The sequence below is a fragment of the Oryzias melastigma genome, linkage group LG11 (genome assembly GCF_002922805.2).
Source record: "Oryzias melastigma strain HK-1 linkage group LG11, ASM292280v2, whole genome shotgun sequence".
Classification (NCBI taxonomy): domain Eukaryota; kingdom Metazoa; phylum Chordata; class Actinopteri; order Beloniformes; family Adrianichthyidae; genus Oryzias; species Oryzias melastigma.
The window spans coordinates 15,195,852-15,208,505 of record NC_050522.1 but is presented as its reverse complement, the minus strand read 5'-3'; the positions used below and the strand labels follow the sequence as shown (position 1 = coordinate 15,208,505).

The 12,654-nt window shown below is 41.6% G+C and overlaps 1 long non-coding RNA gene across 1 annotated transcript in view; it reads right to left on the bottom strand.

Moving 5' to 3' along the window:
• Window positions 1–9,799: 9,799 nt before the first annotated feature.
• LOC112160477 overlaps window positions 9,800–12,654 on the bottom strand; it is a 9,225-nt gene continuing 6,370 nt past the window's right edge. Inside the window, exons 2-3 of the long non-coding RNA XR_002921674.2 lie at window positions 10,788–10,903; window positions 9,800–10,708 (exon numbers count right to left, since the gene is read on the bottom strand). This is a non-coding gene — a long non-coding RNA (uncharacterized LOC112160477). The remainder of the gene's footprint in view (window positions 10,709–10,787; window positions 10,904–12,654) is intronic.

The following is a 12,654-nucleotide window of genomic DNA, read 5'->3' as shown; positions in this document are numbered from 1 at the left end:
AAGGCCCCCCCACCCCCTTGGCTTCATGGTTCACATTAGACCCCTGCTTTAAAGAAGCAGAACCTTATTGTCTTTAGTCTAGCTTGTGCTGATCTAAAAACCTTAATTGTTGTTCGTAAGCTTTAAAACTTACTAATTAAATATAAAGAATCCATTAGTTTGCTTTTATTCACTGTCTCTACAATAAATAAATTCAAGTTATAATTTTCTGTCCTTAAGGGAACAGCTTTCAGATGTGACTATATAAATGGCAATCATTTGTTTTAGTTGAATAATGTGTGTTTTATTGGTGTGTGAGTCTGTATGCGCCTTTATGTGCGTATGTGTGTGATGGAGAAGGCCAGGGATTGATTAGAGCTTTCACTCTCAATGTGGTTAATTGCCCAGTGAGGCCGAGCAGACGGTGCCGGCTAGATTGATGTCCGATAGCCAAGAGAAGGGGGAGTCGGGGCACGCGGGTGTGTGTGTGCTGTCGGGGGAGTGGGATGGCAGCAACAATTCCCAAATTAATGTTGAAAGATAGAATGGTTAAATATTACACAGACTGAGGAAACAAACCCAAAGGAGTTTTTTTTCCCAGAATAAATTAGGAAAATACTAAGCTGTGCATTTTTTAATTGCATTTCCCTGAAGTAAGGCCCAAAAAACTGCTTTTGGACATCAGTAGTTGGTTTTATTTCCTCCAATGCCCAACTTCCAACATCAACTTTTGTAGTAGTCATTGTTGAATCTGTAAAGAAAATCACCTGTCCATATTTTTAAGTAAAAGAAAAAAAAATCAGCAGGTTAAACCTTCCCAAAAATGATGGCACTGCACAATATGAATAAAATCACAACAAAAAATAATGGCAATTGTGTATTGTCATTATAGAAGACATTTAGAACCCCAGAGGAAGGCTTTAGAGTCAAAAAGTCTTTGTTATTCACTGAGCTGGGTTTGGATGAGCACATGTGGGGAGGGTTGCATTTAACCGGCTCTGCATGACACTGTGGGACAGCAACAAGCAGCCCACTATGTTGATAGGGGGTTGGGTGGATACGTAAGTAGGAAACTCACATGCAAGACTCTCCTTTTAATGGAGTCAGAAACCCCCAACCCATACATGCATCAAGGAAAATAAATATCTGTTGTAAGTTTACGTACTGCCAAAGAGTCAAAATAAAGACACTTTAAGACAAAGATAAACTCAGCTGATTAAGGCAGAAAAATCCTACAAATGTTTGAACTGGTGGGTTTACTGCAATTTCTACCAAGAGGGGATATCCGGTATGGTTTTTGTTCAGGCCAGAAAGAAACTCTAAAATCATGTGACCCTATGTAGGTCCACGGAAAATGAATAAGAAGCGAAATGTAACCGTATAAGTGAAGATATATATATATATATATATATATATAATTTTAAATTATAATGTTTTTCCACTGTAGACCAATGTAGGTATTACATACTAATTTGAAATGAGAATTGATCAAGGTTGGGGGAAAAGTCTAGAAGAAAAAAAAGTCAATCTAATCTCCTAATTATAATGTAGTAATAAGTCCCTGAACTTCCTTACTACACCACATTTACTCAGTCAGATATTTTACAACTTTTTATGAGTCCTGGTTCTTCAGTATCACACTGGGAGCAGTTTATTTCACTCCTTACATTACGTCATCTACTCTCTTCACCTCCACACTTTGGTTTATGCTAAAATGAACTGAGACCTTTGCACTCAAGGGGACCAAAGCTCACACGTTTGGTCTTAAAAACTGTTTAGTTGAGCTTTCACACTTGCCAAAAAAAGCAGATCTAAAGAATACCTGGTGTGAATCCAACCTGCCAGTGTGAATGAACACTTAAACTCCTTCAGAGAAGGTCAGAGTGGCTAAATCCTGGATAAACTTGGAATCTTGCTTTTGCTTAAATTAGGTAAATTAACCCCAAAAGTATCTCTTGGAACAATTCAGAGACTTGTTGGGATCACAAACAAAATGTGTTTACAGCCCTTCTGCCACACACAGACTCACAAAGACACGGTATCTTCTGAAGGGACTGAGAGTTCCCACTCCACCTCCACGGATAATTGGACACCCTGAGCATGAGAAATCCCCGAGCACAAGAGGAAAGGCAGCAGCTGTGTAGACTAATATCAGGTTTGGCAAACATTATTAATGAGACCAAGACAAAACAGAAGCTCTGGCGAAAACTTAAGTACCTGTTAGATTTAAAAGTTACACAAAATACTTTCATCAGCTTCTTTGTGATTTTCTTCGCATGTGTTTTTGCTCCTGAGCTATGGGGCATTTCAGGATTAAAAGGGACAAGTACCTTCACCCTCAGGTGAAGCTGTCCTCACGGAAGGGTTCTCACCACATCCTAAAATGATCCATTTGTAAATGAAGGGTAAAGTTCCTCTGAGGAGGAATGCCAAAGGATGAGCTGCCTTTGGGTTTGCCACCCAGGATGTTGTTATGTTTAACTAATGGAGCAAGCCTTAAAGCTCACCTGGAAACCACAGTCCCATGAGCCAACACTACAAACTGAAAAAAAGAGCATGTCTAATATTTCTTAACATTTGAACACAACCATAATGGGACAACCCATTCCCCTGAATCATCTCCACCACTTGTTTTGACATGTACACCATGTGAACTGATCTCCAACAGGCCCCGTTCTGCAGCAAAAGACAGAACATTTTTACAAATACCAAACCTTTGATACAGACTCATCTTCATCTGATTTATCCACAGTTATCTCATTTTATGTATTTATCTCAGACTACTCCACCCATCCATCCATCCATCATCCATCCATACATCTAGCCTGTAAGTAAAAATGGCAAAAATCATTGTAGCTTTAAAAATTTCTAGGTCAGAAATTTTGGTGGATCATCTTTGCTCCTGTTCTTGACTTTGGACCGTGCTTCTGGCTCATCTTGGATGTGGACCTCACCCCACCTGTCCCCCAGTCCTATCTGGCTGAACTCCATTCAAATACGTAGTTGTAGAATTAGATAAGCTAATTCTTTTTGAATAGTCCTGGTAAATCGCCAGTCCGTCCTGGAAAAGAAGCCCTCCTTCATGTTGGAATACCTGAGGTTTCTTCTTTTTTTCCTGAATCAGGTTTTTTAGGAGTTTTTCCTTACCAGGAAGGAGGGTCTAAGGGCAGAGATAACCAGCTTTCTTTAGTTTTTAGCTATTGTTTATGTTTTATGGCTGATCTTCTGCTTCTGTAAAATTACCGACGTGAATGAAAGTTGAATGAATGAAAGGATGAATGAATAGCTTTATTAATCCTGAAGGAAATTTAAAAGCGGCCAGCTGCTTGCAATCTCCAAACTTGTGTTGACGCACGTGTGGCGTGTCAAGTCTCACTCTGCTCATCTTTCGATCTAATTTTAAAGTTGTCGTTTTCAAGGTCATAGTTTCTGCAGAGCGGCAGAAGATTATTAGAAATTTGCCTCTTAGTTATGAACAGGACTGTTGATAAGGCGCAATTCCCAACAATTTGAATAAAGACATACTCCAAAAGGCAGTTTGGATTAATTTTCTATATATGTTGTCCATCAACAACAAACATGATTTTCATTAGAGTGGATCTTTAAGCATTCATGTCCAAACCAACCATTCTTTATTGTGCTGAATGGATGTTCCAAAGAAACAGATTTACAACTAAAATACAGTCTATTCATAACTTTTTTGCTTCTGACCATCTGGACATTTGTTTTTCATCAAAAAATGTTGATTTCCCTAAGATGTTTTCTCCCAGCATCACCTCAGTACTGGCTCTTTAAGAACAAGCAGCACAGCAATGAGACCAGGTTTATTGGATGTTTGAACTCCCAAAAAGATTTCATAGTCTAGGAATAACTGTCTGCCTCTTATAGGTCAAGACCTGCTACAGGTGCGGGATCCAAGCCTGAATGAACTCACGCCCTGAACGGTGGGCATCCATAGCCTGGATCCCTTTTCACCCATCCAGGACACCTGCACCAGATACAAAAGCCAGCCCTCTTCGATTATTTTTAGGGTCTGAGTATGGAGAGGAAAAAGACCCGGTGAGCGATGAAGCAAGTGAGAAAAGAAATCGGGAGGATGGGTGGATGGAGGTGGGGGCTGCCTCAATCGTAGCCATGCGGAAACAAAGTAACACAAACTCAGGCCACAGCAGGGGAACAGCTGGAGCACAAAGGGACAGCTGTCTGGGTGGTCCGGGACGGAGAGAAAGAGGGCGTGAGTGCGCAGGAGAAATTAGCGAGAATAAAAGATTCAGAGAGGATTCAAAGAAGAGAAAAAGGTAGCAAAGGAAAGAAAAACCTTGAAAACAAGAAGCTTCTGAATTCCTCTTATTATCACACCAAAACTGATAAATGAATACAAATCTTTGATTAATCACCCAAAGAACTTCTGCATCAATAAAAGATGTAAAACTTAACAAACAGCTCTCCTGAAAATCCAACTACAAGGTGTTTCATTGCTTAAAACGATCGATTTTAATTCTGACAATGAACTTTTTTGAATTTTACGGTTGCTTTAATTGAGTTGCCGTTGTCAGGTAACTATTTCACTCCTTCTCTGCATTGTGGAAGTAGCTGAAAACCATTTGATAACCTCTCCACAAAAGAGGTGTTTCACTTGCAGACCTTGCAGACCAGATATGCCTTGGCTTTTTCTTGCAAGGCTTATCACAGGAGCGTGGTTTGCATGATAAAAATTGAGCTAAGTCATGCAGGAGGTCCTGGTCATTTGCATATCCCCTTGGTGCATGCTGTAATGTAGCTACATATGTCCCTTTGCTAATAGCCTGGAGTTGGCTTAACAGAAGGCTTGTGTTTATGGAAGCGGACTTACTTGATTGTCTATTTGGATTCGCAGCTCTGCTCCGATTTGCAATTGAAAGGCATGTAATTGTACTTGAACTAACTGAATAACCATAGGGTTTTTAAAGAGGATGCAGGAGGGTGAAAGGTGGCTTTCTGCATGCTGGGTTTAAGCTTGTCATCCCTGAGGGCCATCTTCTCCCCGGGATGTCTTTCACAGCGCAGTGAATGTTTTCTTTAATGTGGTGAGCGTGTGCTGTGAGGTCAAACTGAATGCTTAACTTTGCAAATTCTACTTTTTTTTTATCAAATGGTAGTTATGTTTCCAGCAAGTTTAATGTAAGAAAATGTATTCATGATATGCCTTCTGCTGTATTTTTCCACTTTACAGAGAACTGGGCTGATGCACCACCAACCAGAAGCAGAAAAACCTACTTTGTTCCTCGTTACAGCCTTTGCCTATCTCCTATATCTGACTTCCTTAATTTGCCTCTCAAATCCTTTGCTGCGTGATTGTTATCGTCCGCCTTTAACTGGAAATGTGCATTCCTCTGAAGCGCAGAGTCTCGGGTGTGTTAATCCCAACTTGTTATCCATGACATCAAATCCAATTTATCCAGATTTAACATCAAATTTTCAGATCAGTGGAGAGGAAAAACATCAGAATATTACTTAAAAAAATTTCTGTCTTAATATTAGCCCTGGCAACCATGCAAAACTGTTTTCACGTTTCTCTTTCCCCATTATTAAACAAGATTAGGATGGCTAAAAGGTTAATGACATTCCCTTCTTTTGAACAAACGGTGCTTTCTTCATGCCTTACACACAAACCAATAAACATCTTCCCCGTAATAACGAATGGTGATTATGCCGATGATATTAATTATCATTACTTTCAATTACTACACCCAGCCAGGCCCTGTCTGTTATGAGGGCAGCTCCCTGTGGAGCAGCCGCCCCCCGCTGTTGTACATTCATTAGCCGAAGCGAATGATTGGGGGACTCTGTCGCTTTTCTTCTCCATCTTCTCTTCACATTCTCCTCTTCAAATCATCTCAGCCATTTTTTCATTCTTTCTGTAATTTGTTTTCACATGGCTTCATCTATAGTATCAGTGAGTGCAAGAAGCTCTGGAAGCTGTCAAGGTTAGGCCCACGAGCGAATGAGGTTAGATGGAAGTTAATTGCGCTGAGATCTGGGCTGGAAATCCGAGACGCAAGTGACTAAGAACACTGCAACTCTTTCTTTTACCCCGCCATTCGGTCGGTGTCTCACTTCTTGTCACCAACCCAGCAATTTACTTGCTTTGTCTCTCCTTATTCTGCTTTTGCTCTTACCTGAGACGAAACATCCATTTCTGGCCCATGAAATATAAAGAGGGGTCTCATGAAATGTTTACAGGTAAGCAGCGTTCTCTGCAGCGGCACCGCGGGAACAGGCTAAGCTTTTTGAAAGAGGTTGTTTTAGTGCCATAAGCATAATCTTGAATACTTTACTCACAAACTTAAAGACAGATTATATTTCTATGAAAAGAAAGTCTAATATGAAGCAGCTTTTGTTAGGTTTGTTGATTTATCTCACAATTGGGTTAAATCTATACAGATTTCCCTGCAAGTTCAGAAAACATCATCACATAAAATAAAATCATTATGTGAGCAAAAGGAAACAGTAAATCTTGCACTGCAAAAAGCAAACAAATAAAAACACTGGTCTATTGTCAGGGGGCTTGTTTTGGAGAGGAATAAATCAATAGTTACATTATATGTGTCTATTGGTGTCAACCATCGACTTTATGTGAGAACTGGACTGAGTGTACTAAACAGGAAGTAGCTGCTGGCTCCAAGAAGCTAAAATCCCGTAGACTTCCGTAGTGAAATAAATATCTATTACTCAGTTTTTCTGTTTGTCAGAATAATCATTCTTGCTCTGATACTTTAAAAAAAATGTTCTTGATAATCCTTGTATTTTTTTTTCTTTATTGCAAGTAATTCAAGTAATAAACTGACCAATCAGATGCCTTAATAAAAGTAAGTGATCCAAATCAAGAGTTTGGTCTTCCAACATGCTCACTCCTGATTGGCGAGAGGCGTTGCCATAGAAATGTTGACTCAGACCAATCACTTCTTACTGACAATTTCTGGATCCAACATGGTGCATGTTGCAAAAAAAAACTGAATTTGGAGCTAGAAGCAAGTTATTAATGTCATAGTCACTCGATCCAGTTCTCATTAAAAATCAATCACAGCACAACACATTCTCACTCCCAACTTGTTACAGATTGACGTTTGGTTAAGGAACCCTCCGGGTCAAAAATTGACCTTTCGTGTGTCCCTAACTCATCGCTTTTTCACATGCTGGCTGTTCTAATTAAATCACTGGTCCCCAACCTCCAGGCCGCTAAACCGAACCGGTCCAGTACTGGGATGCGCCCTGCACCAGTACCCTAACCCAGTACCGGTATCCTTATCCGGTACCGGTTCGAGTGCGGTACCATGTCTGGTACTGTGTCCGATGCTGGGTTAGCATACCGGGTATGGGTACCAGTACCGGGCGCTGGGGCGCCAAAAAGGGGAGGGTAAAGATGGATGATTCTAGGGGCCCAGACTGAAGGGGTGTCCACAAAGGCCCTTAATGCAAATTTGCTGATGTGTCAGGGGCCCTATGAAAAATTATTTTCATGGGGCCAAAAATCCTTAGCGGCGCCCCTGACCTGGCATGTCCCAAAGATCAGCGCACATCCATACTGCATCCTGTACTGCGTCCCGAGGGTTACGGACCCTTAATTTTACGAAAAGCGAGCATGTCGAAAAGCAACGAGTTGGGGACACCCAAAATGTCCATTTTTGACACGGATAGGTCCTTAACCAAATATCAATATGTGACGAGTGGGGAGTGAGAATGTGTTGGACAGAAAGTTCATTAAAAATTAGCATAAAAAATCCACTATTTTTGTCAAGACATGAACTGTTACGTTTCTTTGTCCCAGTTTGCAGGTCTAGTTATAAATGAACATCACTTACCCAGCAGCACTCCTGGGCTCCCCTCACCGACATCCCAGAGGAGGAACGTCAGAGCCTGAGGATGTGGGCTGGGTGCCGTGAGTCATTAGATGGCTTTGGATGTTTATTTGGTCGGCCTCACTGGATGAAACATGGCCTGTTGAGTTGGTTAATTTCCTCCTGATGAGCTTGTGGATCTCGTCAGCGCTGGACCACCGGGATATGAAGAATGGATGAAGCATCAATTAGGATGCACTTCAGTGAGGATTTTATCAGTTGTGGATGTTTTCTTCTTTGTGCCTAATAGCTTCTGATTGATAGTGATGAACTGGAGGACGAGGGGAGTGCATTTCAGATGGACGGAGAGTGTTCTGAAGACCTGCTGACTAAAGTGCTTTAGTGCCGCTTGTGCATTTGTGGTAATAGCAGTGTGTCTGTGTGGATATATAGATGTGGGTCCAGTAGCAGGAATATTCTTGTGGTGCTGTCATCTCTTTATCTGTCTCTCGTCTGCTCCACTCTCCCTGGTCTTTGTCACTCTGGCTCTTCCTCGAATCATTGCGAGAAAGGAGCAAAAGAGGGGAGGAGGAGATGAGATCAATATTGCTCTCAGGAAATGGGTCTCCACACTGACTGTCTCCTCATCTGCCTCCTGCCTATCTGTTCTAGAGACACTAGTCTGACCATATCGTTAGAGGCATCATAGCCAATATTACAAGCGAGCAGGTATGCAGCCATGCTCACATGTCAGGAAGAGGTGACAAGCTTGTTAAAGATGTGGGGAGGAAGGAGAGGCTACAGATATAAAGAAGTGTAAACTTTGGTAAATGTCATCTTCAAAGTCATCTTGAAGTTTCAGGCGGCTGTAGTTCTGAGCTTTGCATTCCCTGAATTTTAAACCCTTTCACTGAGCCTCTTGAGTTTTGGGAAAGATTTTTTGATTGACGGCTCATGACACGGCTGTAAGTGCTGTAAATGTTGATGCCTTCAAGAACTTGCAAGTAAACCCTGGTGTGAATTACTGACAGAGTGATTAGCTTTGTTTGTTAAGTAACAAATTTCATTTGTGTACATAAAAAAGAATTCTCCATCTTGTGCTTCGGTTGTTTTGCATCTCTTTAAAGACCCACTTTGATCATCTTTTCGAACTATAGTAAAGGTGTTCCCAATGGTCTTTTGATTATAATTTAGCCTATTTTAGCCAAAAAGTCGGTAGGAGTTCTGTTGGCATGGAGTAAACCCACCCACACTTCCCATCATCCATCTGTTTACACGCTCTCCTGCTAACTTACAGCTCCTCATGCCCCCATCCCAACATTACTAGTTCAACAAAAATAGCAAGCAATATTGGAGCTTGTTTTTTTAATTTAAATATATTGAAACTTTGATACATTAATACGCACAGGAGCTGCTTGGTGGTGTAGTTGTTAGAGCTCTCACCTCACAGTGAGAAGACCCTGGTTCAATTCCCAGCTGGGACCTATGGGGAGTTTGTATGTTCTCCCCATAGGGAGACAGTAATAGGGAATCTGCATGCATGAGTTTTCTTTGGGTGTTTCGGCTTCCTCCCACACTCCAAAAACATGCTTTGTAGGTCAATTGGTTAATTAGATGTGGTTGTGTGGCCTTGTAGCGATGGTGACCTATCCAGTGTGTACTCCACCTTCCATCTACAGGCTCCAGCAACCCAATGACCCTAAAAGGAATTAAGCAAATTTGGAAAATGGATGGATGCATGAATGAAAAAAAACATTGGAATTTTAATTTAAGACAGTAGAAATGGCATACTTTACTTAAAATATATGCAAACGACACAAATGCCTCATTTGTGACAGGAGGGATCCACGTCCACAATGACAATAAAGTTTAATCTAATCTAATTTAATTTGATTAAATGTATAACATGATGTTTCACATATTACTCACACTTGTACCTGTTGCTGGGTTAAGTTTTAAAATACAAACATTGGAGACATTTTCATATATACATTTATGCAGTCTTTTTTCTTTTTTTTGAAATAAAAATGTAGTAAATTCAACAAAAGTTAAAGGCTTTGTTTTGTTTCTGAGGAGTAATAGCATGAAAAGAAGTCATGCTGACTTCAAAGAAGCAGGGCAAATCACACTGAAATTCAGACATAGAACAAGTTTAACTAAAAAGTTATCCAGGGAGACTCAGATCTAGATGTGATCTAACTATGAGTGGAACAAATGTGATCATCCTTGTGTTAATGCATTTTTCGATGAGGATTCTCAACATCCCTCCCGTACATCAACCTTTGCTGCCCCTTTAATAGCTGGTTTTCCACCCGCCAAGCTGGGCTGTAATTTAACGTCAAGTTGAGTTTAAAGTTTTGATGCTGAGAAGAAGAAGCAGCATCCACAAAGTGTTTCAGCTGGGAAACCACACAGCTGTCAGTGTTCATCAGTGGTATGTCTTCTATATTAATGCAAGCATGTATTTCTGTGGTGTAAGATCACAGGGTAATGACCAAAATCATCCCAAGAAACCTTGGTTACAGAATATTTCCCACAGTGTCATCTGCCATCTATGACCAGGCATATGTGTATGTGCAGCTGAGCCACAAAAGAAGACGGGTGTTCGTGTGTTGCCGCAGCCATGAAGGTTCACTCTGGGTCGATGCCTTCTTCCTCCTAAATATTATCTTCCATCCTGTGGGGCTGCCACCAGGAGATTAGCTTGTGCACAGAAAGGAGTGGCCGTGTTGCTAACTAACGTCCAATCAGGCATAAACCTAGTTGTGACAGTCAGCCAGCCAGCCACCACTCCCAGTTTCCTCTTCTCTGCCAAGGGGATGTCACATGATGGGACCAACTGCCACCACACATGCTCTCCCTGTTGCTTAAATCTGTCCATTTGTGTCTGAGAAGCCGTCCATCCCTTCATCCTTGAAATGTGAGAGAGAGAAAAAGGATTTATTCTTTTCCCTTTTGTTGTTCATCCTCCAGTTTTGTGTGTATTCTTACTTTTTCTGTTGTTTTCCACGGGGGCTTGTCTTGCGTTGCAATAGTTAAATGGTTCAATCGACCGCTCTTGAGCAGCAGAAACTCCCCAGATGACAATGAATCTTCCTCTCTGCTTTCTGTTAAACAAAAAAGATTAAAGTGAGGACGTTTCTCTTGCTCCCTAAATTAGAAACAGCTGCTGACAAAGGGCTTTTCCACAGGTGCACAAACATTATCGCCCTCTTTGTAGGCAGCCAGCCCAGACCTGACTGATGCTTTGCTTTTGTGTCTGAAGCATCTGGCTGTTTTCAACTTCATTTGATTCCAAACACAGCAATTCTGCTTTGGACATCCACACTACATTAACTTTCAGAGGGACCTCAAAATGCCTTGTTTGTGTTGGACATAAAACAAAGAACACCTCGGCTTCAGTGGGTTCACTAGAGATGAAAACGTAGCTGAACACGGCACTTTGTTCAAAATTACACACAGCCATCAGGACCAAAGTTATCAGCAGGGGTTTTGTTTGTTGTTGTTGTTGTTTGGCGGCTTATAATGGACTGGTAAACTGTCCAGGATGTACTGTGCTTTTGCCCCACAGCAGCTGGATAGGCTCCAGCAACCCTGTGACCCTGAATGGGAATAAGTGGGATAGGCTATGATTCCACAGCGAGGCTGTCAAAACAAAAATATGAAAGAATGTGTGGAATGGATGATGTACTGGATAGTATTTTTTGCAAAGATAACTTAGTTAGCCCTTTAGAACCTGAGATGTTACCAACAACACCGAAATAACAAACGCTCTTTGACACACCGTAACTCTTTGACCCCTCTGGTTCACTTTAAGCCCTCCGGGTGATTATATCCGGCCTTCCAGATCATTTTATTATTTTTAGTGGTCTGATGTTTTCTTACACTTATTTCTACCTTGTATAATTTTGACAGAGTAATATATTAAAAGTTATTTAACCCTTTAACACCTAAGGCGTCGTCAGTGACGCTTAAACACAAAATCTTGAACATACTGTAACTCTTCGCGCCGCTTTTTTCCTTTAAAATCTACTACAATTATTGTGTTAACGGTTGAAAAATTACAGTAAATCAAAGAACATAAACACTGGAGCCCCTGTGTTAAAGGGCTAAGGTTTTAAATTGATTTATCCTGGAACAATATTCCTGCCAGTTTTTATTCATAGCAAGGATAAAAATGTACATTTTTAAAGTTTTAAAAATGTAGTTTTAGTGTATTCAGTAAATGTTTATCCTATTTGGCCCGTGACCTAAAGTGTGTTTGGATTTTGGCCCCCTGTGTCATGGTGCCTCTGTCAGTCTCCTCCCCCTCTCCTCTCCACCCGACTGCTGATCACCCCCAGCTGCAACCACTCACCTCATCACCCTCAGCTGCCTTCTTAAGGAGCTCCTGGACCATCATTCCTCGCCAGTCTGTTGCCTCTAATGGTGCTTAGTTGGTCACCTCGTCCAAGTCACGGTCTTGCCACGTTTAATACGAGACTCTATCCTAATACCTCTCTTACTCACCCTCAGGAACCTCCTGCCACGAGTGGTTGCGTTTTCTCCATCTGCCCGGGTCTCCAGTTGGGTCTCCCCTCCACGGTCACACCACGAGCCTCTGCCTCTGTTCCACGTTCCTGCTCCCAAGACGGCCTTCTCCCTCTCGGAGGACTAGATCGCCAACCACGCCTCCAGCCTCTGCCTCCTGCTCCAAGTCCACTTCCTGCCCTGCTCAGGATCCTATCTCCTCGCCTCATGATTAAAGCCGTTATCTACCAAGCTAACCTTCTGTGTTTCTTCCGGGTTCCAGCGTCTGGGTCGCTACGTGTTCTGTAATCATGACAGAACGGACTGGCCATAACACCGACCCAGCTGA